The sequence below is a fragment of the Typopeltis vanoorti genome, chromosome 25, assembly GCF_054136105.1.
Source record: "Typopeltis vanoorti isolate ZY-2024b chromosome 25, IOZ_Tvanoo_1.0, whole genome shotgun sequence".
In the NCBI taxonomy this organism is placed as follows: Eukaryota; Metazoa; Arthropoda; class Arachnida; order Uropygi; family Thelyphonidae; genus Typopeltis; species Typopeltis vanoorti.
In genome coordinates this window covers 75008344-75034142 of record NC_143573.1, presented here as the reverse complement: position 1 = coordinate 75034142, position 25799 = coordinate 75008344, and the positions used below count along the sequence as shown (strand labels likewise).

The following is a 25799-nucleotide window of genomic DNA, read 5'->3' as shown; positions in this document are numbered from 1 at the left end:
AATCCATCTCTTGAGTGTTCGAGATGTCCCTGCTTCCTGTGAAGGAGAAAGTTCTGTAACTTTCTCTCACATCACAAGACAGACTCGTATTTGCACTCCTCATTGCAAATATTTCAACTGACATATTTAGCCTAATAAAGATTACGCTAAATATACAGTTCATAGCATTTCTCCCATCTTTCCATATTAACAGTTGATTTTTTTTTAATTTGTTCAACTATATTTTTGTAGTATTTTTCTTAGTTGAAAACCATTACAAAAGAAAGAAAGACTACAAAATTTCTAGTAACAGATTTACCGATAATCTAACATTACCAGATATGTTCCCATTCTTAACCATCATTCATTTGTGAGAATGGTCGACTCACATCATAAATCACGTCGGCAATGTTTATGTAGTTCCATCTATTCAAATATTCTAGGATATATTCCGTAAAAGATATGCAGTATTATTTCAGATTATTAGGTCAAGAGAATAATGGATCTCAAGACAATGCATTAGATTCATTGCGCAATCAAAAATGGTATATTACTGCTCAAAGATTAAATGCTAGGTTATAAGTATAAGAAGTTCAAATTTTGATGATGTGCCTGATTGAAACCACTAAATTCGGCTTCATAGATGAAAACGTTTTATTTCTGGGAAATTATCCAAATTAAATAACTTGAACACAAATTCATTTGGTTAGGAAAAACCTTTGTTTGAAACACCTTTTTTAAACAAAGGTTTTGCTTCCTTCGTAAATCTAGATTACGTAATTTAGAGCCTCTTAGTAGAATATGATTTTAATTGGCTTATCAATCAACGTGCTCTTTGGTGCAGAACAAAAGCGGACAGGTGTTTATGCAATGACTCTGTAGCTAGGATCGTAGTTATTTTGGTTAGATCCGAGATAATTAAGACCCTTGAGCACTTGTTTGTCCATGTCCACACTTTACCTATGAAAGAGGGGGGGGGGGGATATCTGATTTGAAGCTCTAACTCCTGATTAAAAAATCTTGAGATTGTGCCTTGCACACGTATCTGCCCTACCTCTGTAACTCTTTTGGAAGAATGAAGCGTTCCTTTGGTCTCAAAGGACGAAGTATGAATCCCGTCTAGATGAAATGAATCTATTTAGTGATTGATGTTTCTTTTCAGGAAATGAGTGTTTTTTCCTCCCTCAAAATAGACAGGAACTCCTCCAAACAGGTTCCATGAAAATTCGTCAAAAAACAGTTAATCGAAATACAATTCGTCGAAAAAATAGTTCATCGAAAATTTTAACTAAAATTTCATTAAATTGATCCAGCCAAAGTGGAATTGTTAATATCATTTCGAAACGCTTTTTCGAAAATGTTATGATAAATGTGATTCATTTAGAACAAAAACGTGTAGACAGTTTCTTGTACTGACACCTTCTACTAATTCCGCTCAGTCAGAGAGTTGTTGTAATACATAATTTGGACACGTGATTTCTTTGTTGCCCCGAATATAGTTGAACTGAAAACTGGAACGGTTCGATCTTGTAAAAGTTTTCAAATAGCGAATCTATAAGCAAGAAAGGCAATGGTACCCTTGTATTTTATCTGTAAATTGCATGTATTCTCCTGGCAATTTGTCTGATTTTTACAGTAAGATGAGTAAAATTCATCCCATAATAATGGCTGTATTGAAGTCGCATATTACTACTAGTAACAATAATAATAATGGAGCCTGCGTAGGCTGAGCTTTTCCTCCCGGAAACAGGCAAATCAGTCCCATGAACAGACATGAAACAGTTATCGGACAAGAAATATTATAAGAAACCATATTGTTCTATAATTATTCCCTATTAAAGAAGCATTGCTATCTCACTCTGCACGTTCAGTATTTGTTCTAAATGAATCACTTTTATCATAATATTTTCGAAAAGTTAAAATTTTCGGTGAATTGTTTTTTCTATGAATTGCATTTTCGACGAATTGTCGTTCGATTAACTGTTTTTTCAATGAACTCTCCGGATACCAAATAATAAACAATACAAAACATATCCGAATGGCGTTTCAAGTTCTCTCATAATCCTAATTTAACGGTTGAATCCGCGCGAGATTGAAGTCGGATTTCCCTAACGAAGAGCACTTATAGGTGAGTGTGCCACTAACGGATTACACCGAGGAATGCATTTATGCAGAGTATTCAATTAAAAGAGTCAAGAATAAAGCCAAACAAAGTACACAAACAAATTTAAGAAATATTAAAGCACCTTAGAAGAACTCGTGTTGTGGTAAAGGCAAGTGAAAATGCTAATAAATGAAATAACACTGATTTACTTTTCTCTTACTAAGTGTGACGTTCTAAACTGCCAAGTGTGCACTTTGCTACCATAGCTTTAAAGGGAATTCTTTAATCTTGTTTCTCTATTTTTAAGATATCGAAAATCAAAATATGCGATTCCTTGATGAACATTTGTACGACCAGCAATGGCTTCGTGGCTGCATTAAGTCGCGCGAAGGATTTTCTGTCTCAATAATTTACAGCGTCTTATACTTTTTGGCACCTGAGAATTGGAATCCACGAAAGGAGTCACCTTCCCTTGAGTCATTATTTAGTGCTCTGCACACTAATTAAACTCTTCTCGGCACGGAGACAATTAGTAACGATCTGATGTTTAGAAAAATCAATATTCAATGGCAGCAAAGATGCGGTTATCGAATTCGCGTTTCGTTTCCAGATCAAAATCTTTTCTCTTTCAACCCACTTCATTGTCAGGTTTAATGTTCTTGGATGTGTCATTATACGCGGACTGTGCAACAACACTGCACAGTTCGATCAACAGCTGCAATACACCAGTAAAGGATATTCAGAACATACGGCATATATATACATATTAGTTTAATTCTAACGTTAAACGTTTAGATTTATGAGAGTTGCAGCGCTATTAGAATTGCTTAGTGTAGTCAACAGGGACTGGAAATTAGTTCTTGCAACCAGCGTTCACTATATGAATGTGCGAAATAATATTATCTTCCAACAGCTGTGGCTCGTCATCAATATGAATTACATAGCAATTTAATACTGTTAGTTGAAAATCATCTTGTTTATTCCAAGCTTTACATACATTCCTATTTGCAGATGAAGTCCAACGCTCAATTCTGCTATCTTATTCTGTAAGCTTTGCTTCCTCATGCATAACTAGCTGCACCGGAAAGCAATTTAAGGTTTGTGAACATCGTTGTTTCTAAATCAGCGCGCATAACTCAGTAGTAATTCCTGTTTCTGCTCTGGAAATTCCGAGGGAATTACAACTTCAAAATCTCATTTATCTTTGTCAGTTTGTGTTGCTCTTTTCTTTAGAAAGCTGAAAGGAAACAAAAATGGAATTCTTCTCGAGGGTCTTAGCAAATAGCTAAACAATGTTAGTCATGATAAGCAATTTATATGCTAGGTATTAAAAAAAAAAAAAAAGAACTATTCTTAATGATTTATTACTTCAAATAATGAAGTTTAGCTTCTGAACAAATAAACTGATTGAGTTTAGTACAATGAACTACTTCAGAGTTACTTTTATTCATATGCACAGCATTCAACGAATGAGTCATTCTGAAACAGCTTAACCATTATACACTTCGATATTCAGTATGAAAAAGTTACCCAAACCAATTAATATTATGTGTGATATCAGTAGATTCAGTCAGATGAAGCTTTCTTTTTTTTTTTTTTTTGGTACCGAAAGTTTATCTGTATACTTGTTAGTAGTGGCGGCTCGTGGCTTGGAATCGTGGGGGTGCTGTAACTTTCTAAATATACATACACACTATAAGTACAGTGTGTACGTGTTTTGATAAAATATCAAAATGATGGTAAACATTTTAAAAAAAATTAAACATGAAAAAATATTGTTTATTATCGATAAAATTATAGTTTAGTATAATTCAAAGTTACTTAAAAATAAAATCCATTATCATAACCCCAATAATGTTCTAAAATAAAAACTATAACAAATTTTGTCTTTAATTGTAATGTCCAAATATTTAAAGAGCCGGAGTAAACACGATAAACACTACGAACATTCTACTACTGGCGCAAACTGCATATAAACAACAGCGGAACTGCGCGACGGACAGTGCCGCATTACGCTAATAGCTCGCATCTCACTATGACGTGATATGCTTGCGGGCGTAGCAATATGACACTGTGGTAAATACAGTGCTGCTAGCGTCCTTCGCCCTCCTAAGTGCTACAAGATGAATTTTATTATTTTTTTATACAAAATAAGAAAATTGTATAGGATTGTTGATGATAAAATTAAATATTACAAACAAATATAAATAAATTAATAAATATATTTATGTATCGAGAAAAATTGGGGGTGCTGCATTTTCGCAGTGCCTATGCACGACCCGCTCCTGCTTGTTAGTATCATGTAACTGCTTCTGATCATATCATTGGAATTTTCTTACTTTGTGTGTTTACGTAATAGTTAGGCTAAAACATGAAACCTCATCACCACATAACATCTTAATATAAGCGAATAGAAGAATCCTTTTTAGGATAGCAAGCTAAACATAAGATAATAAGAAAGTAGGACTTGAAATTTATCAAGGAAAACGACTAGACTGCTGTTGAGATTGTATGTTGGATAGTTTCGGGATCATGCACTAGAAATGGGAAGACATCAAAAACAGAAACTTCTGTCTTCCTAAGTCATTCTAGTATATAAATAATTTAAGATGCGAACGTCTAGTTTTCCCTACATTATTCACAGACTGTTGGATATTTCTATTGGACACTGGCCAAAAGAAATGGCCAATTTTTCCTAGTATACGCTATGTCGGTGACAAAACGTTTCAAACCCCTGACCGCGTAAGCATTGAATAGACATTTCATAGCAATGAATAACCAGCTAAAGGAATAATTGCCAATAATTTTATGCTCCAATTATTCAGCGAAACACAAACGGTATTAACTTCACGAGCAAAGATAGCATTCATAATGCAAACAAGATCAAAATGAAGTCCACTGTTATTAACAAAGCGAAGCATAAAAACTCTTTTTTTTTGCATCTATGATTGTTAGTACTTTATATAAGTAAATGATTACATCCGTTAAATTCACGTTAGGGGGTTGTTATCTGTGCGTTTCTAGACTGGTCGTATTTTAATTTTGATGTTTTAAACTCCGAGCGTAAAATTACCGCAAGTTAAAGAATTTCAGATATACAAACTAGAGATATAAATACTGACAATAATGTTGTCCTGTAAATGTCGCATAAGATTTTTTTCTCTTCTTTGTAACATAAGCCTCGATGAAAGTGCATTTTGCGCAAGTTATACACAATCCCATTAACAGATTACATCAATTTGTTATCCGAAAAAATAATTCAAGTGGAAGGTAATGTGGAGGGAGCATAATAAAACATTCTGTTTGGGGAGAATTGTTGAAAAGCAAAAAAATGCAATTCATATGACATACGACGGTATTATGAGCAGAAATATTTCTCTTTAAGAAAATGATAAAAATTGAGCATCTCCTTAATCTCACATAAAAATCTTAATGTCCTCATGACAAAATGTACCCATTCTTTCTTGTTTTGCTTTTATGTGTGTGTGTGCGCGCGCACTTTTGCTCTCCGGGAAAGAAACTGCAACATTTATGAACCCATTATTTTATTTAATGTGCACGTGCACAGGAACACCATCATTATCATAATGGATCTTTGTAAACGAATTATTGCGAAGAAAGTCTGAAACTTGATTACAACAGCTATTTGTTACTGCCGTCTTCTCTAGGTCAGCGTTTACTATTTTGTGTTGATGAATCACTTCCACTGCTAAGAAATTAGCAAGTATCGCATTTTGTCCAAACGTAATTTCTTGGTTAAATTAGAATTCAGTAGTAGCTTTTTTGAATGTAACTTTCTTTTAACACAGGAGTCTACAGAACGTACTGGGGACAATTAGATCATTATCGTTTTGCCAGGTGACGCCTTTCTAAAGGCGATGTTAATTAAATATATATCATTCATGTGTACACAATTTAGCATAAAGTGTAAGCATTTGTTTTTTCATAAGCTATAATTCTGTAGTTGAAAACAGTGATTTTGTTTTTGCTATTTTGCAAACTGACCAAGAATTTAACCTGATCTTACAGAACTAAGTTATACGACTGCTCATAGTTGTTTAAGGAATTGTTCAGTCAAGGATTAAAAGTTAAAGAATAATTACTCTACTGTTAGTGATATTTAAAAAAAAAAAGTAGTTGAATCGGGAGTCTCAACGTCGTTTCCATGAGATTAATATAAACATTTATGACAGAAAATAGGACTAAAACAAAAATACAGATGGTTCGTCACTATGAATGAAGGAAAAAGTAAAAAAAAAAAAAAAAAAAAAAGACATGTGCAAGTATTAAAACGATATTGTAACGATGGAATAAATTTAAATATCGACGAATCTTTGTAATAGTTTTTACGAGGGTGATCTTAAAAGTTCTCGGCCTAACAATGAAAAAACGAATTCATAATTTCAAAATTATTTTTATTTTTTAACATAATCTCCCTTAAGACTAATGCATTTATTCCAGCGCCATTATCCCGTCCCTGTAGTGGTTCTCAGTAAGATCTGCAAAATACCCTCTACAGCTGTAATCACTTCTTGATTCGAAGATAAACGCTGACTAGCGAGGAAGAGTTTCAGTTTTGGGGAGAGATAAAAGTCAGAGGGACCAAATCTGGGGAATAGGGTGGATGTTCCAACAATTCATAGTGCAGATCACTTAATTTTCCCATTGCCAAAATACCTTTAAAGACAGGTGCATTGTCCTAATGAAAGATGATTTTTTTTTCTTCTGCAAACCGGATCTTTTCGTCTAGTCTGGTTAAGGGATCGAATAATATTCCCCGGTTATTATTTTACCCTTTTCAAGGTAATTAATAAACAAAATGCCTTTAGCATCCCAAAACACCGATGACATGACCTTTCCCCTGCTGATGGAGCCGACTTTGTCTTCTTTGGCGATGAACGACCGGCATTGTCCATTGTTTTGACTGCTGTTTGGATTCTGGTGTATAATGGCGAATCCAAGTCTCATCTATAGTAATACGTCGACGCACAAAATCAGTTTTATTCTTGTTAAAACGCTCCAAGCACTGTTCAGAGATTTTCATGAGAGTGCATTTTTGTTCTGCTGTGAGCAAGCTCGGCACCCATCTTGCGCAAAGCTTTTTCATTTGCAATTCTTCATGCAAAATATATCCTACACGTTGTTTTGAAATGACTATAGCAGTGATGGCGAACCTTTTTACCCAGGTGTGTCAAACATCTTTTTTTTTTTTTTTTTTTTTTAAATATTGACGTTACTGATGTGCCACTTGCATACATGAATTATAAATTTAACTACTTAATCATAGATGGTGACTTATACGTATCATATTAGGCTATTTAATTAATAGGACATTGATAAACAATCTATGAATTCATATTATACAATTAATTTAATAAACTGAAATTATTGAAATTAGTTTTTTCATCAGAATACCAATTTTTCAACATCCAAGGTGTGTCACCTGAAACCCTCAAGTGTGTCAGTGCTGACACGCATGTCATAGGTTCGCCATTACTGGACTATAGCCTCAGCAATTTCACGCACTTTGACTCGCCGGTCATCCAATACCATATAATGCACTTGATTTCTGGTGTTGTTACAGTTTTTGGACGTCCTTCACGTGGATCATCTTCAAGGCTGCTACGGCCACGTTTAAACTCGGCAGCCCATTTCTTAATTGTCGAAAACAAAGGAGAAGACTGCCCATAAACTTGTATGAACTTCGAATGAATTTCTTTTGGCGTTAAACCTTCTTTTACAAAGAATTTTATAACCACACAATACTCAATTTTATCCATTTCAAGGGATACAAACAACACTTTTGCTTCAGACAGCTGTATAAAACAAACTACTTGATAGAATGACTTGCAATTTCACATGAATGCTTATGACAGATGTACCAACTTAAAACAGAAATCTTGCCGATAGCGTTGCTATCTATGGTCGAGGCCGAGAACTTTTCTGACCACCCTTGTAGATCACGTAAGATCAGGGAAATGAATCTAGTAAAACAATAATGGTTGGTCACATTATATAAGATAGCTATGTATTCGAATAATATCCAAAGCATTGCCCGTAATTCTGTAATCAATAGTTTTTACTTAATCGCTCCTATGAAAGGCTTGAATGCTACATATTTTGCCAACTTTAAGGCTCAATATGAACAAAATGACCACCATCAAGCAGCTTCCACCTGAAGCCTATGACGAGTCGAAGACAGCGAAATATTCTTTGCTGTTAAATTACAAAGAGTATTCTAAATATTAGCCATTAAAATAGATACGTGAACTACAGTTTAATTCGATTAAAATTAAAAATTCGTGCAAGTTGGCAGAACTAGAAAAGATGAAGAAAATATTCGAATGTTATTTGAATTAAGAGAAGTTCGGTTTGTTTTCACATTCAGGAAATGTTAGCCTAATGAATGTTCAAGATAAATGAACGTATTTAATATTCCCTGTAATGATATCTTAAAGTTGATTACAAATTTATTAGAAAACGTGTTTCCTAGAAATGCATTTTATAATAAATAGCAGGTAAAAAGATAGTTATTATATCGTATAAGAATCTGTAGAGCATTATCCCCGCTATCATTAACGAAGAAATATTTCTTACATCTCAAAAAATAAAACCTAATTTACCAAAAGGTGATTTCAGCTTTTATTTGTAAGTTTCCAGCTACAGAAAGTAGATTGGATTAATTTATTCAAACAATCGAACTCTGATACCTCGTCATTGCGTAGGCCGTTTCGTATGTTGAAATCGAGCCCTTAAATTTCTAATGACTGTTTCTTTTTTTCCTCATTACCAGCACGCTATCTGAAGACTTTAAATTACTCTTTTCTCATTGACGCTCTGCTATTAGCAGGTATTGTATTTGTTCAGCCATCATAAACGAACAAAAGACAAACACATACATAATGCATACTATATCAACTCTGTACATTACATGACAGCTGGATTGTTGCCAGAAATTTCTCTGAGTCGTCTGCCCTTTCTGTACGCCTACCGCATCACTTAAAATGGCAGCGATGACAGGGAGGGTTAAGATCATTGATCGGAAGAGGAAAATGGTGTTAATGATAGAAGGGATGCTGAATAACTAAAATAACCCACATTTTTATCATAAGAGGAACAATTTGGCTTTCTCAATTCCCCTTCTATTCCCCCGTTGCTTTCTTTCAATAACAGTCCTAATTCCAGTCACTCCTGCAAATAGAGGAATTCAGAAAGGAACCTTAGCTTTCTTTTCCAAACATTTCTGTGCGATATGTTCTGTACTTAGGGTATTTTAATATAAATTTTTAATAATGTTTACAATTTTTATTATTTACATAGAATTTAATGCAAACAAATCCGATTTTAAGAGATCTAATATGCTTCTTAATTAAAACGCAGTTAATAGGGGACAATTAATAGCATAATAAAATAGTGTAATAATCCTAAATTAAATATTCTTTTTCCTTATTATAATCAGTTAAAAGAATATTTTTGATGTTTCCGAAATAATTATAAATAATTTCGAGGGAATTTTTTACTCGTGTGTAGGTTTGTTTATCACTAACAGTTTTATAGAGAATTTTATAGAATTGGCTTACATGTTTTGCTTTGAATGCAAAATTATCCAATGCTTTATCTAACATGCATTATTTTCATTTAAAAAGAAAATGGATTCATTTCTAAAAAGTGTTACACTGCTTACTTTGCCGTTTGTATTTGCAATACCGTGTAATTGTAACGTTCGCGTGGTTAGCCTAGTGGCTTTGCGCTTCGCAACTATATGCCCTGGGAAGGAGTGTCCTAGGTTCGATTCCCGTCGCTAACGTAAGGAACTAAAGGATCTTCCTCAGCCAGAGCCAAGTTAGCCGGTCTTGGGCGTGGACAGCAGGTTTTTTTCCGCCAATTTATCTGGAGTTTTTTATCCCGCAAGCAGGCAAACCGGTCCCATGAACACACGGGGATACTTAGAGGTATCATATTTCTCAACAAATAGTGCAATTAGAGACAACTGGGATAAATGAATCACATCTCCCCTCCAACAGAAACTGCTGTATAGGCTCAAGCAAAACCATATGTTGCAACATATGGTTTTGCTTGACACCACCCCGTTGTGAACGTGTTAAAACTAAGAAATATATAGTGAATGTGTTTCAGATATTATGGAATTCGATTGAAGAGAATTAGCATTTCAACTCAACTATTGAAATGCTAATTTGTCTTTGATTCGCGATCTTTTGTTAATACCGCACCAATCATGTACACTTCTTCATAGCTGCTCTACGTATCTCAAGTCTTGTAAATTACTGGTAATTTTTGCTTGAAATAATGGGAAAGAAGATGAAGTTATTTGGGTAGATGACTTTGACGATGCACACAAGGAAACTAGAAGCTCCTATTCGCTATCGCGAATAGGAGCTTCTTGGTAAGTCACACCTTTTGCAGGCGTTTTTTTTTTCTGAAATCTTTAGTTTCCGAAACTCCCCGCATATATCTCGCACCAGGATTTTTTAACTTTAATTTTGGGAAAAAAGTGCGATTATATTCGATTAAAAACGGTAATTTTTTTAACTTTCAAATTTTAAAATATAGATCATTGATTAAAGACTGGATTTATAAAACCCACAAACGAGAGCAATATAGCAAATTCAAATAGCTGTAAGCAACAAGTAAACGTTGATATTGCATCTGGATCAAATGAAATTGATAAGGGTGTGTCGTCTGTCATCTCTAGAGAACCAACTAGGAAGAAAATGAAAATCTTCGTAAGTATGATATGAATTACTTGAAATGCGGATTTTCATAGACGGAAAATGAAGAGGAACCTATTCCAAATTTTGTTCTATTAAAAATAAATCATATTTTTTGTTTACTTGAACTTATAAATTCAAATAAAATAGACATTTAAATGAAATATATTTTATTATTTTATAAGGGGAAACTTGGTAATAATTTAAAAAGCGGTACGTGGATATCTGAAGTTTGAAAAACACTGCTATAGAGGGCTTCTTGATTATGTAAAAACAAAAGAAAAAATAAAAATGATAAACAATCCTTAGCTCTCTCACATTATAGATATCGTAAATGGGAATCACATGAAAACAAATATTCAGTTTATCTTATAAACATAAATGTGATTATTTTACATTCATAAATTATCATGAATGTTTAATCAACAACTTCAACGGAAAATTCGACATTTTAGCACTTGACTGAGAAAACTCATCTAGATAAAATATCGTACATTCACTTAATAATAAGCGTCGTTCTTTAATAAACAAAAAAGGAAGGTTACTAAAGGAAACGGATACCATTTAGGATGACACAAGTTTGCTATTTATATAATGAAGGAAGGGATGGAGCACTTAATAAGGGGAAGATGAGGCGAATGTATGCAATACCGCCTTAGGTAGTGCTAAAGGAATGCCCGTATAAAGTTTATGAACAAATTTTATTATAGGATGCGCTCATAAAAGGAGAAGATGGCGTTATCGGAATGGAAGAAGATAAAGATTATGTCAATACTCAAGGGAGGTCGTGTAAACAGTCATGAATCCTCAGGCCGATCTATTTGTGGCGAAGGTAAGAGATTCACGGAAAAGTAATTAAATGCACGCTTCAGGAATATTTTAACGACAGAAAAATATTGTCTTTACATCATTAATGTCTGTGTACCACCCCACAATTTAAGTGATCTTCAAAGACTAAGCGAAATACTCTTAGGGCAAGAAATAATGTTATTAATTACGTTACTGATCAGGTTAATGATATTAATTACTTTATAATATTAAATTACTCTTAGGATGTCTTCATTAGGGAGTTAATACGTTTTAAAATTAACTGCAGTCAAAAGGTTAACATTTCTACATATGGTTATATAACTTCTGCAAAAAGCAAGAGTGTGCTCTTGAATTTTAAATGGCGTACTATACGTAGTAAGGCAGTTGATGAAGTAAGTTCACTAAACTAAGTTAAAACTGATATTAATTTTAAGCGTGCGCATGAATACATGCTTACATAAACTCAAAACATGAGATTTAGAAGATCTCAGGTGGCTCAGTTAGCAACGATGAGCGAAGAACAGGCAAACTGGCCAGACAATTAAGACAAAATATGGACTTCATTGTCTTTGATGGTACTACTCCGTTCCACTTCATTAGACAAACCCTGTAAGGCCAATCATTAGAAGCTTCAAGATCTTCCATAAGTGACATGAATAACGTTGTGGACTTTAGTGTTTCCATAAGGGAGTGCTATATCATCTCTCGCAAGAAGGATCTTACTGTACAACTACAAACACTGTATACGTCTGAAATCAGCCCAACTATGGAATATTGCTCACACATTTGGAGTAGTACTCCTAAAACCTCTTTAAGAATTTCCATCTAGAAGATTATGCTTAATTCCCGAATCGCATGGCTTTAAATGTCGTACACCTCTAGTAAGAATATCCAAACATGAACAAGAAGTCGATAAGAAGTTTGGATCAATTTTTTTACGAAGCTGAGAAGTTCATGAGATCGCTTCAAGCAAACTTATGCATTTCACCATTTCTTCTGTTAAAATAGGCCACTATCCTATTGCTTCTGAGGTCGTTTCAAATTGTGGAAACGCCTTCTCTAACTCTTTCGATCTCCGAGCTGTTTTCAAATAGCGTTTATAATGCACTTGCATTGTACCTCTACTCATGAAACACCAAAGTTAAAAAAGCAACATGAGAATGATCCATACAATTCCTAACGATCCGATAGCAAAGTGGATCTGAATTATAGTACCCAAAGTTCTGGATGACCTTTTTTTGGACATATTTGTATCAACTCGAAATACAAATATAAATGGAATGAAGGTAATTTTCGAAAAACAAAGTAAAACTATTCAGATAATAATTAATGGTTCTCTAAGGTATAAAATAAAAATCATTATCTCGTGTAAACAGTGGGAAAAAACGTATAGAAGTTTAGGCAAAGAAAATATTTTATCTCTTCTTTTTAACCAAGAAGATACTCGTGAAAAACTACGTTTTCATCGATCTTTTAATACATCGAATGCGTATAAAGAAGAAATGCCTTCTTTAAAACGAAATCCCATCACTTACGATACTTCCACCAGTGACAAGAAGAACTGTGCACCTTGGATGGAAATAAAAATAAAAATAAAAAAAAGGTAAAATCTAAAGGCAGTTTTTGTTTGTTTACTTGTCCAGAGTGTAATGGACGAGTTTTGATATAAATCATAAGTACACAATGTAGTGTCCAGGAGCCAACCAGTTATGTTTGGTCTTGTACACAATGCGATGTATTAAATGACAATATTAATAAAAGCATTTTTGCATATCTGCTAACGTATGCCATTTCTAATCTCTCGCTGTCGATTCATACTTTCAAAGATAAATGCTTTATTTTTCATGAGATTCACAAATATACGCACGAGATAATTTTATTTACAATTAAATTCGCTTTGTATGTTTAAGGATAATAATATTTGTTTTATAAAAATAACCGAAAAAAATTGTTTAAAAGATTCTTTTAATGTTTTTAATTTAAATGAATTCTTTTAATGTTTTTAATTTAAATGAAGACATTTTTTTTGTGAAATCAATTATTAAACTCATAAAAAATATTTGCAGACATTTATTTCCGTAACTACAGCTTATAGACCGTTCAAGTCATAAATTTTGTATATAAATATTTGTTCTCTAAAGCGCATGCTCGGTAGCAGTATTTCACAGGCACTACTGCCAATGGAATATGAACATATTTTTCTTCAGGGGAATACGTTATTGCCACTCACATTCGGCAGCAAGCGGTCTGATTTCGGGTATAAACATGAACAGCTTGATTGAACATCAGAAGTTTGTACACCACTACATACTTGGAAGAAAACCAGTCACACAGTAAAATATTTAACGACCCTGCCGACAGTGAGTACCTGGTTTTACTACTAAGGTAAGACAAGAATAAAAAAAAAAAATATGGTTAATAAATCATCATCCATTTGGCATGTTGTCAGATATAATGGGCATCTGGAGTGAGGGCGATGAGAAGAGCCGGCTAGTCTGTCAGCGCAGTGAAGAGTTTATTAAAGCTATCGACATCTGCAAGACTGCACTTGAAATAAGAAAGATACAGAAGGATAATAAAAGTACGAATAAGTGATACGAAAAGGTAAATGGAGAATATTGCAGTGCACATTCATGGGTGTGCGCGTGCTTGCTCTGGTGAAAGTTCGACAGAGTTCAATCGATGAAAGAAAGAAAGAAAAAAATGTGACGTCACCTGCTTTATACGACTCAACTCGCTGCTCATATTAATGGAATTGCTCTTTCTTTCGAGTTCTTTTTTTCTTTTACCTCCATTTAAAGTGAAATAAAGCATCTTTTTATAGTGACAAAGAGATGGCAAACTTTCCGCATGATGTTGTGCCATTCACAATGTCGCTAGTTGGTTACCACAGACAGTTCGATCCTGAACTATCGGAAAAATACTGTGAATAATAAGTTGGCTTTGAATTTCCAACAAGGTGTATGACCATAAGCAATATTAATGCAGATTCAGTATGTGTGAATTCTTTTCTTATTATCCAATTATTTATGAAATTAATTTTTTTGATATGGGATTTAATTTCAATTAAATATATTTTTCTAGAGGCCATTTTTTATAGTAGATCAGTTGCTTGATCAATGCGGTTAGCAATGCTATTTGGTGAAAGAAAGGTTAAAGGTTAAATATGTAATGAGGCAGAGTTCTGTAGTTTGAGGATAATGTGAGTGCGAACGATGTCTCATTAAAAATGTACAAGGCTGCTTCCGCTTCTAGTATTTGGAATGGGCTTTGAATTACAAGTACTGGCACGTAGGACTAACGAAAGTCGCATTTCATCTACAGGTATTAGAGAATTTTTTTTTCAGTGGCCTTTTAAAAAAAAATTAATAAATAAATAAACTAACGATCACATTAATTTATTCCAAAAGAACTGATTTACAGATGTCTCAGATGAAAATAAGAACGTGCCGATGGCTTGCAATTAGTGTGTTTGATTCCAGTTTCATAACTAAGACCTTGTAAGAAAGTGTTCGTTCATTCTTTAGATTATGCCAAAACATCTAAGGCCATGAGGGTAGTCGAGTTACGTATATATCGCCAGAAATCTCTGGAGTGTTTTTAAAAGTATTGCGCAAAATCGACATCAACAATGCCCTTTTCATTGAATAGAGCTGGGTTCAAATTCCGTCTAAGTAAAAATCCTGCAAAAGATAGTTCATATAAAAGTGGATCAGCCGTTTCATACGTAAATGGTAGGATTTTTCATCCTACAAAAAATCGAACCTCTAGAAAAACCCTCGCAGTTAACAGACGTAATATTGGTCTCACCTGCTTATTTGCTTTCAAACCCAGATCTTTCCAAGAAAATTTTATGTCGCTTCTGAATGCGTTACAGAGAAGCTCATTGATAAATACATTCCTCTAATAGGACTATATGACGAAAATTATACCTTGTCTTATGAGACGTTATCATCCAAGGTACACTTTATTCAAAGCAGACACTCCTAAAATGCAGCCGACATTATCAAAAGATCAACGGAGACCCTAATCAAGACTAGAACTTAAAACTCATTCTCCACATATCAGTGTTCATTTCCGTTTTAGACATGTGGTGTTCGGACAGATTTCCCTGACAATGTAGCATTGCTCAACATATAAATGACTATACAGGTAATAACAAAGACAGTATTACTTGACCAAAAGTTTTATATATCATTCATTGTTTACATTTTTCTAAACAATTAAAATGCATCCAAACAATACTATTAAAATAAGAAGCAAAAAAGAATAACAATAAACATAACTGGTGATTCTAATTTGTAATGACAACAGATACAGAATCTGTTCCTCATGCAGCATTCGGTCGAGAAACCGATTCAAATCCTCTGTGATTCATATAATTTTCCAAGTCTTTCTTAAATAAGCTATGCTTGCCAATTCAACTAAAGTAAAGTGAAACAATCTATGGGAATCTAACTCATTTCTTCTGAAGTGTTTAAGAAAGCTCACATTGGGAATTCTCTAAGAATTGCTTAAGACTTCAAACGAATAGAATAACAGAAAAAGTACTGCAAAATCATCTTCAGCTTATGCGTTCTTAGCATGCAATTGCAAAGTTTTTGAATCTATTCACACTATGAAACTATGCAAAGTTTCGGTCCCAGTATTTTGTTCGATGATATAGATAGAGGGCGCTTTGCTTATTTCTAGAATAGAATAATTCTAGAATAAGAGAACAGAATTCACCTAGTAGTTAGATCAACCGTCCCACCAACCCATTGGCTGAGGGTTTGAATGCGGCCGTTTGCATAGATGCTCGTCTTTAGGTGGGAGATAAATGTTTGCCCAGTGTAAGATCACATCCCTGCTTATTGAAGGCACGAAGTGGTTTGAAAAAGTTCTATGTTTTGTCTCTAGAGAGCAGGGGTTCCGTATTTTGTAAAAAAAATAAAAATATAAAAAAGTAGCATTTAAAAAATCCATAGACTATCCAGGCCACTTATGTACTATAGGTTTATAACTTTCGCTGGTGAGAGTTGCATGAAATTTGTACTATAAATGCAAGGGGAAATATTCTTGCTGCATTGAACATCACCTGAAAGTCGTGTGACAGATTCACAAACTTTGAATTAGGAGATTGTGGAAAAGCTATGTTACTTCAGCAAATGAGGGCATAAAGAAAGGAAATTTTTAGCATAACTGCTTAATGATAAAACGATAAAGACAGAAATATTGAAGTCGAACAAGCAATGGCATCAAAATAACATTTACCTGGAAGATTCTCAATTATTCAGTTCTGTGTAATCACAGGAGAAAGACTCATACTTTGAAAAATTGCTGAAGTTTCACGACTTTTATACCTCAACTGAAAAAAAAAAAAAAAAAACGTTTTTGCCACTAGATTATTACAAGTTGACTAGCCTGAAGTTGCTTTACTTGCCAGTCCTTTTCAGCTGTACTGAATAGGACATGGCCTTCTGGTAACAAGCTCTAAATAGTTTAGTCGAATCCCAAGTGAGGAATCTTGATCAGGTTTTCCAGTCAAATGTTGAGTTAGCATTACGGGGGAGGGAGTTCCCCACTCCAGGAAACTTGCGTTATCCGTCTCTCAAAAGGCAATCTGGTTTCCTGAGCACACAGATCTAGAGGTATAAATACTGTCTTTAGGGATACTAGACAGAGCAGAGATTAATTTGCAGCGATCCCTAATCAAGAAGACACGTTGCAAGATTGACTGTTGATTCTTGTTATTCTGGAAAACTGCATAAATAAAAAGGTCGTTCTGACTAATATCTTATTTTAGAATTTGTCAAAATTTGTGTTCTCATCTATCCAATAAACAAATTGGCATATTAGAATCTTGATGGGGAGAAGGTGGAGAGGATCCAGAGACGAGTGACCAAGATGAGAGCAGGTCTATGGAACGAACCTTATGAAAACAGATTGAAGATTTGTGGGTTGCAGAAATTGGTTGATATGATTGAGACATTCAAATTACTGAAGGGTTTCTATAAGATTAATTCAGAAGATATTTTTGAGAATAGGACTGGTAGTGGGAGGACTAGAAGCCATCTATAGAAGCTTGGTAAGAGTGTGGTTAGCAAGGGTGTTAGAGCTAGGTTTTTTACTTGGAGAGTGGTGAATGAGTGGAATAAGCTGCCAGAGTCTGTTGTAGGTGCCATGACTGTAAATGAGTTCAAGGCGAAGTATGATAGATACTGTGTGAATGTCGAATAGTTGTTCTTGACTGATGTTAGGGCCTCCCTCGGTGAGTCTGTCGACTCCTTGGAGTTGCCCGTAATAATAATAATAATTTGTAGAAATTCTTTCCGAATCATAAACTTCGTTATATTTGCTTGACTAACAAATCTTATACCGACTGTCAATACTCAACTATGTGGAGGATTCAGCGTTAAATCACTTTGGTAGAATATTTAAATTTATTTCGTAATGATCTTAATATCGTTCCAATTAGTGTTATAATTCCTGATGTTTTGGCTCCAAAATACACGCCACACTTTAATATACAAGGAAAGGTTAAATTGGTGACGGTGGGGCGGGGGGGGGGGGACTTGCTAAATATTGGAAACAAGATTCAAGAGTTCATTGGAATGTCTTAAAAGTTTATACTGATAAAGAAACCGCTGCAGTTACAAACTGTGGCCAAGCATTTTCGCTTTATGAACTCCTAATCGTATTAGGAGTTTATAAAACATCCAAGAGCTTTTTTATTTAATGAAATCATAAAAATTTCTTTGAAAAATAAATGCGTTTTTTTTTTAAGATTAATCGGCTTTTAATTATTTCATAATTGATACTGCACTTTAAAACTTTTTTTTTAATTTCCCCATAATGATTCCGCCGTAGTGAACAAATCTGATATTAGGATTTTCGGACAATAAAAAAAAGGCTTTTTTAATCTTTCTTGGGGGGATACGGAGGAAAAAATGTGGCGTGTTTGGAAGAGCGCATACGATGTCGAAGTTAGAAAGAAAAAAAAAGTGACACTTGATGAAGTGCGAGTCTAAAATAATAATCTCCATAAAACTCAATCATAGTGGATTTCTTTAACTTTCTGTGAAAAGTGGATTCTGCAAAACAGGTTTACTGGATTTAAAAGAATTCGGATTAGATAAGGTTTTCGCCAAAGATAAAGCATGGTCGTGAAAAAGTTCTTGATAATGTTGCTAGTGGGTAACTTAATCGCCATCTTTCTTTCAACAGATTTAAGAATTTCAAGAACCAGCAAAGGTTTGATTAGAATTGAAGCTGAGAGATCTGAAGCTGGGACTGGATGTGTTAGATGCAAGTGCTTGTCTGGCCAGACTGTGTCCATGAGGAACCTTATCATCCCCGTATAAGTCTGACTAATTCGCCTTTAGTTAAGCCCTTATAACTATTTATCGAGTCCTGGCAGTGTGCAATTATAAAGTATAATTTACAATTTCGAAATTTTTTAATGTAAATAAACAGCCACATTTAATAACAAATTCTTCTTCTTCAACCCATCCTTTAGGACTTGTACGCTTCCTGATTAAGAGCGGAGACGAATTAATACTCATACATTCGACACTCTTCTGCTGCGTTTGTTAAGGGCAAGTATTTATGCTTGCAGCTGCCGGCCTGGTTGGCCGAGTGGTTAGCGTGTCCACTCTCCACCCAAGAGGTCATGGGTTCGAATCCCTCTATGGGCATGGATGTTTGTGATTGTCCTACAAACTTTGTGTGAAAAGGGAATCTGCGACCCTATCACTTATTCTAGCAGAAGACATAATTGCCAAAACCATGTGAGGTACGGCAGTGACCATACGGTGTCTACGGACGTAAAATGTGACAGAAAGATGTGTGTCTATGGAATTGGTTTGCCTGTGTGGGAGATTAAAAAAAAAAATCTGTTTCCGGGAGAAAACCTCACCCCCGTATGAGACCGAATAACTTAATCGAAAAGATCTTTATCGGGTATTCACGTTATAGACGGAATTACAGTCAAGGTCTTTCCAACTAAAGGGCTCGTTTATACCAACTGAAGATCCTTTATATTAAATGATTATAATTAAATAATGACAAAGTTATCGTACCCATCAATAACAAGCCGTATTTTTTTATGCTCACCCTTTCTTGAAGTTTTAAAGATTAAAGTCATTTATCTGAAGAATTTCAAAATTCTTTGGTTGAAGACTATTCGTCATTTTTGTGTTCCATCGTGGTTAATATGGATTGAATTGCTAAATAGGAAACCAAACACGTGTTCTGTTATTGTCATTTTGAGAATCAATAAACGTTTACTCCTTGTTTACCAGATGTACAGAAGAATGACGAAAGAAGGAAAAGAAAAACAGTGATAGATTGTTTCCATTATCACCTTATCAGCTCTGGGGAGTCCGCTAATGGTAGCGGATGTATCGCAACAGAAAGCATTACTCAAAGCGCGTATAAGAAAACCAAAGGCATTTCAAGATACGAAGTGTGTTACTACGGAAAAAAGTCAAGGAACATCCAGATCTGTTTTTTACACTCGATAGCAAATTTAATGCAGAAGAAAGTAAAGGCTATTAATTGCAATTAATGTTCCGCATAATAATGTAAAACATTCATTAAAATTAATAGCATTTATGGCCCCTTGAAGAGGAAAAAAATTACCATCTAAGCAATTCCTCCGATAATTATCAGATATCTTTACTATATTCCTATAGACTAATATTGTTATTGCCTATAATTAATAACATATCGTATTTATTAACTTGTGTTATTGCTAATATATCATTAGAGAAGCGAGAACACAAATGAGCCAACACTGCTTACAGTGTTCTCCATTCTTTGTTCCTTTTGGGATGTGGTGTGTTTAGGATGCCCTGCTAGTTATTCTGTCTTCTAAACTATCGGTCTCTCCCTCCTTACTCTACTTTATCATACATTGATACGAACCTTGCACTGTGACATTTATATTGCTACCCTTAGGACGCAAAAAGAAATCGAATTACAATTGGCCCACAAAATGGAAATACAATAGAAAAAGTACTAATATTTCTTCGAATAACGTTTACAATTATAAAACAGGTTATTCTAGGGTGCAGTCGAACGCGAAAGCTAAATGAAACTAAAAAAAGTACCGTACGATTGTAGCCTTGTTTCCATATTATGCATCAGCTTTATTAAATTCCTTTCAGTAGATAATATTTTACATTTCTTTGTAAACCGAACAAAATGGTCATTAGTGATTGTATACTTCCAGTCCCACAGCAGCGAAGGCTGTCGCAAATCAGAAAGAACATTAGTAAGCCATGAAATTGATGGTTTGCCTTTTACGCAATGACAAAACTAATTTTGCAAGGCAAGACAAATTGTAGTTTGAAACTGTTCTTTCATTAGGCTACCAAAGAGGAAATCAAGCAGGCAAAAGCATTCCATGCTCCGCTGCCTTTGGATTTTGTGTTTTAACTCTTTTGACCCTTAGTAAAAGAGACGGTTGCTACAAAACAACTGGAAAGTAGCGTTAATATAAACTGTAAAAAATACTTCTGTAAGATATTAATTATCAGTAGTTTTACTGCTACTTTTTAAAAAGTAAAAAAAAAAATCGGAATTTTGTATTTAATGTTAGTTTAAGGTAATTGCACTTAAAAAGAATTGTAAACAAAACAGCTGTTTCACTCCATTGTTAACACATAGGAGTACAACAATGCATTTGGACTGTGAATAATCAGCTGCTAACAAAGAGTAGTTATTTTTAACAATGTGATATAATTCTTGATCACAACAATGCTAATATTTTTAATAATTTAAATCTGGGGTTTTCCTCAATAATTGAGGTTACACATCGCGGTATAACCTCGAAAATAGGATTTCTAGAGTTTAACAGACTAACTTATTTTCAATTATTTGAAGTTGGATTTCAATTATTAGAAACAGCATTATTGTGAGCAAGAATTGTATCTTATTGTTGTCTTCTGCCTACATGATCCTCATTAATGCAATTTAGTCATTCAGTATAATAACAATAAAAAAAAATGAAAGTTACGCGATAACACAATGTTAAACCCAACAGAGTTGAACAAACAGAGTAAATGAGACTGGTGAACATATGTAAATCAATTAAAGCCAGTGGACAGGTATTTATTATTCAAGTCACGTTTTCCGGGCAATGGAGAGAATTATAGGGACGTACAGATACTTCAGTAAGGCTTCGATTAGTTCAAGGAGATTAGCTATTGTTTCATTATTTATACTCTATCTTCGAATGAAACGTGTACGCGACTACTTTCCGCTGTACGAAATTTTACCAATAACAACAGGACCACAGCTCCTCCCTTTTGCTGTTTCAATGACAGCACGCTTATCTTTAACATGTGTGAATTCCACGGAGTTTACAGTTTCTGATTGGAACCTAGTTGGCCAAACATTTGATAATTACTGAAAGTCTATCTGTATTTCAAACACTGACGAAATATCACTTCGTTAACAAGCTGGTGGGGCTTCAAACCGATGAAGTTTTTCCCATTTTCCGCGCTGTAATTTTGAATTTCTGTAATTCAATATACAGTTCCTAGCCATTTGCGCAAAGAAAAGCGACCTCCTGGGTACAAAAGTTGGCTACAGTTAGAGTATATCGATAGTAAAGTCCTTGCTATATTCTGTAGCCAAATTTCTGTCTCTAAAGACATCAACGACACACAAACTTATCAAATATTTATTCTAAATTTATGTTTTTCTGCTACACAGCATTCGGTTGAAAGAGCTTTTATCATGATACGAAAAGAAAGATGTAATAAAAATAATAATAAAAAAAAATGAATTATAAGAAAAAGCCAGGAGGCACAGTGAATTAAAAACAGGGGACAGACAGACAGATGTCTTTTATATTAAATTTAATATTTTGTTTATTAGTGCTGGTAATGAAAATTAATGAATTTAAGATACCTTCAGTAACGTCTCAATGTTTCAAGTGTAGTCGTAACGTCACTCTACACAATATATTTGTTGGGATGTAGTTTTTAATGTAATAAGTGTGAAATATTTAGAACTCTGTTGCATAAACTTGGGATCACGTTGACTGAAAACACTCCCAAAGGCACACTAATTAAAAGAAAAAAAAATCAATGCATTGCTGAGAACATGGCTGCTGAATATCTGCTACAGAATCAGCCGTGTGATGAATTTGTTAATTATCCATTAAGTCATTCCGATAATATTAACAATTTATGGATACAGATGTTTTTTTAATGAGAATGCCAGTCACTCGGGAAATCTAAATGTATAGTGCATTAGTGTTAGTAGCATGGGTGGGCTTAACGGTTAGATAATCTGGACTCTAAAAACCAGACGAACTTTTTTTCTGGCTGTTTGTGGAGACCATTCGCCTGCCTTAAGGCAGGCGAATGGTCTCCACCTTGTTTATCTCTCACTAAATCCATAATACTTGGTATCCATTAACATGTAAAACCTTTTCCATTAAGTCGAGCTTTATTTTTAGTTAGAATATCGTAAATTATTCATGATCTAGCAAGTTCAAAAGTGGATCTTTTTTTTCTGTTAATCTGCACTAAGTTTATTTCGTTTGCAGGGCATCTGAGAAGAAACAACACAAAAATTATCTCTGCAAATTCTAGGGGAGGGATTTCGTTATGCGCGCTAGAGTTAATTCAACGATGACGGAACTAGAAGAACAACAGCAAAAACGAAGGGGCTTGATGAAGCAAGTGAATTTATCTTTGACGTGACCCCAGAGGAACACCAATGAAATAAACCTTAGTGATGTATTGTGTACATGTATGCCCTCTGACAGCCAACGAAGAGTTGATGTTAGCAACAGTGGCTGTTTATCAGTAAAGATGTTAGAAGATCGATATTGCTCAAACTTACTTCACCTGTGCCATGAAAAACAAACTCAATCTGATGAGTACGAAGAAGAAAAAACTCATGACTTGTTGATCGTAGTTTCAAATGAAAATATATATTCTATAAACATAATGATTTGAATATATTCCATTCTACGAAAAAATAAATTATGAGTACATGCAATTATTTATAATAACCACGATTTACTGTGGTTATTCAAAATGGTTATCAACTTTTGACTTAAATATTGTATTTATTTACAACACGTTATTTTATGAATCAAATACTCGTATATTAAAGAAAGAAAGAATCGTGCACGGATAATCCGCATCCGTATAATCGAGAATACATCGAATTTGAAATGTAACAGGGCAGTCAGATGAGTGGCATTAAGATCGTTGCATCAAAAGGAAAGGAAATGAACATGCCGTTTGCATTTTAAGTTCAAGAGTTACCTTCAGGAAAAGGAGAAGAGGGCAGATCTCCGCAATGAAGAATCGTAAGATGGATGTGTTTTCCCTAAAGTTCACTGACAGTTATGAGGAAGTGGCTCATTTCTGCTTGTGCCGTTGACTACTCGGCCACTATGACGAAATAAAATAGGAAGAAAATATTTAAAATCCAAGCGACCTCAATGGCCAGTTCACTACCAGACATTCTTCGAGATGTTCCATGTTTTGTTAAGGTCTTGCAATCGTCGTTAAGTCTACCCTATAACTTGCTTTGTAAAATGAACTATCGATCGCTCGCAAAACAAACACGGTTACACATGTATACGACATATCAGCGATCAAATTGCATGTGTATATCATCGCTACCAGAGTAATGGATCATCCTGTACCTTTCCTGGTGAAATTTGGAAGATGACGTCACTCATTATCTGAATACGTAGTTCTCTGTTAGAAGAATCAGCCCTGGCAGTCTACAGAAAGTACGTATGTGTCAAAAAGCGAAGCTTGTGTATAAAGAAATACCTGTATGACATCGTCGAAAAAAAAGAGAACGATGTCAATAACAGCGAATGAATTTCAGAAGACTGTTGCAGAACAGAATTGCCTATCGAGCTTCATGGAAATGATGCATCAGTGAGCTAGGTTCCCCGAAGTATCTGCATGTAAGGAAGGAAAGTTATGTAGATCCGGGTGAAAAGGTAAGCACACACACAAGTGACTTCCTAAGTTTGGTCTATATCGACAATGCCTTTTGACTAGAATCTCTTCTAGGATATGAACTTTTATAAGGGCAGGGAGTCAAAAAGTGTTCGTATTTCATCGAATGAATTCTGGATCAATCTATGAACAATCTTTCTCTCATGGAGAGAGACCATGGTGGTCTACGGCGTTTAAGTTAAGCTTTCAAGAAATTGAACAGTAGGAGCAAGTGAAAAGTAAGAGTGAAAAATTGATGAAATGTGAGGAGGAGGAAGATGATATAAACATGAATAACGATGACGAAAGGTTGTATGAGTAAATGCACAAAAATTTGAACCCAAATAGAGAAAGCTTAATCATGAAATGACTGAAAATAATAGGTAGTGAAATATGGGAAACAGATGGTGTAATTAGCGTGATGAAATAAGAAAATTAAAAGTAATAATACAATCAGATGTTCCAAACTGTTCAAGATATATCGTAGAATTGCAGTAGGATGCTTCTATTGTCAACTAGTATAAAATATAATTCAACTTAATTTTTTTAATATTTAAATTGTTAATATTTTAAGTTTAGCAATTACTTCTAATGTTGAAGTACATCTTTTTTTTTTTTTTTTTTTTTTTAAGATTGGCAGCTGGAATGACAATTCAAACAAGCCGGTTATCTAAGTTACCGAAGTTGCATTGGAGCAATATATTGCACCTTTAACTCCTATAAGGGGGAGCAAGCTAATGCTCAGACATACTGGTAATCATCCATCATCGAGGTAATTACGTTGCTTAGCAACCATCTCTGGAAATTCACTCTACATTTCGTTAAATAATGGGCCTACAGCCGAATTCACTTCCACTGGGTGTCACTAGGTGTATCACCAAGTCAGGTGCAATTAGTGGACACGCTGCAATGGACAGCAAGGGAGTTCCTACGCAATTAAAATATGTCAAACATTCTGCCGCCACCCATTAGGGCCTTCAATTTTATCCTATAATTGCTAGACATGTTTCCAGATTACAGGCTCACAGGAAACGAAAACTATCTCGTATATTGAGAACGGCTTTCGTTTCCATGGAATACTTGGTGTTATGGAGACCAATGACTTATTTAGAGGTGGGCACAGGCTGCACGAGGTAGGGGATTTCGGTACCATATTTCAGAATTTCGAACAGACGTAATGGAATATTTATAGGTAGATTTATATATAAACCT

At 34.5% G+C, this 25799-nt stretch overlaps 1 long non-coding RNA gene across 3 annotated transcripts in view; it reads right to left on the bottom strand.

Annotated features, from left to right (window-relative positions):
• Positions 1 to 25799, bottom strand: part of LOC150092855 (uncharacterized) — a 647058-nt gene that overhangs the window by 416741 nt on the left and 204518 nt on the right. The window lies entirely within an intron of this gene.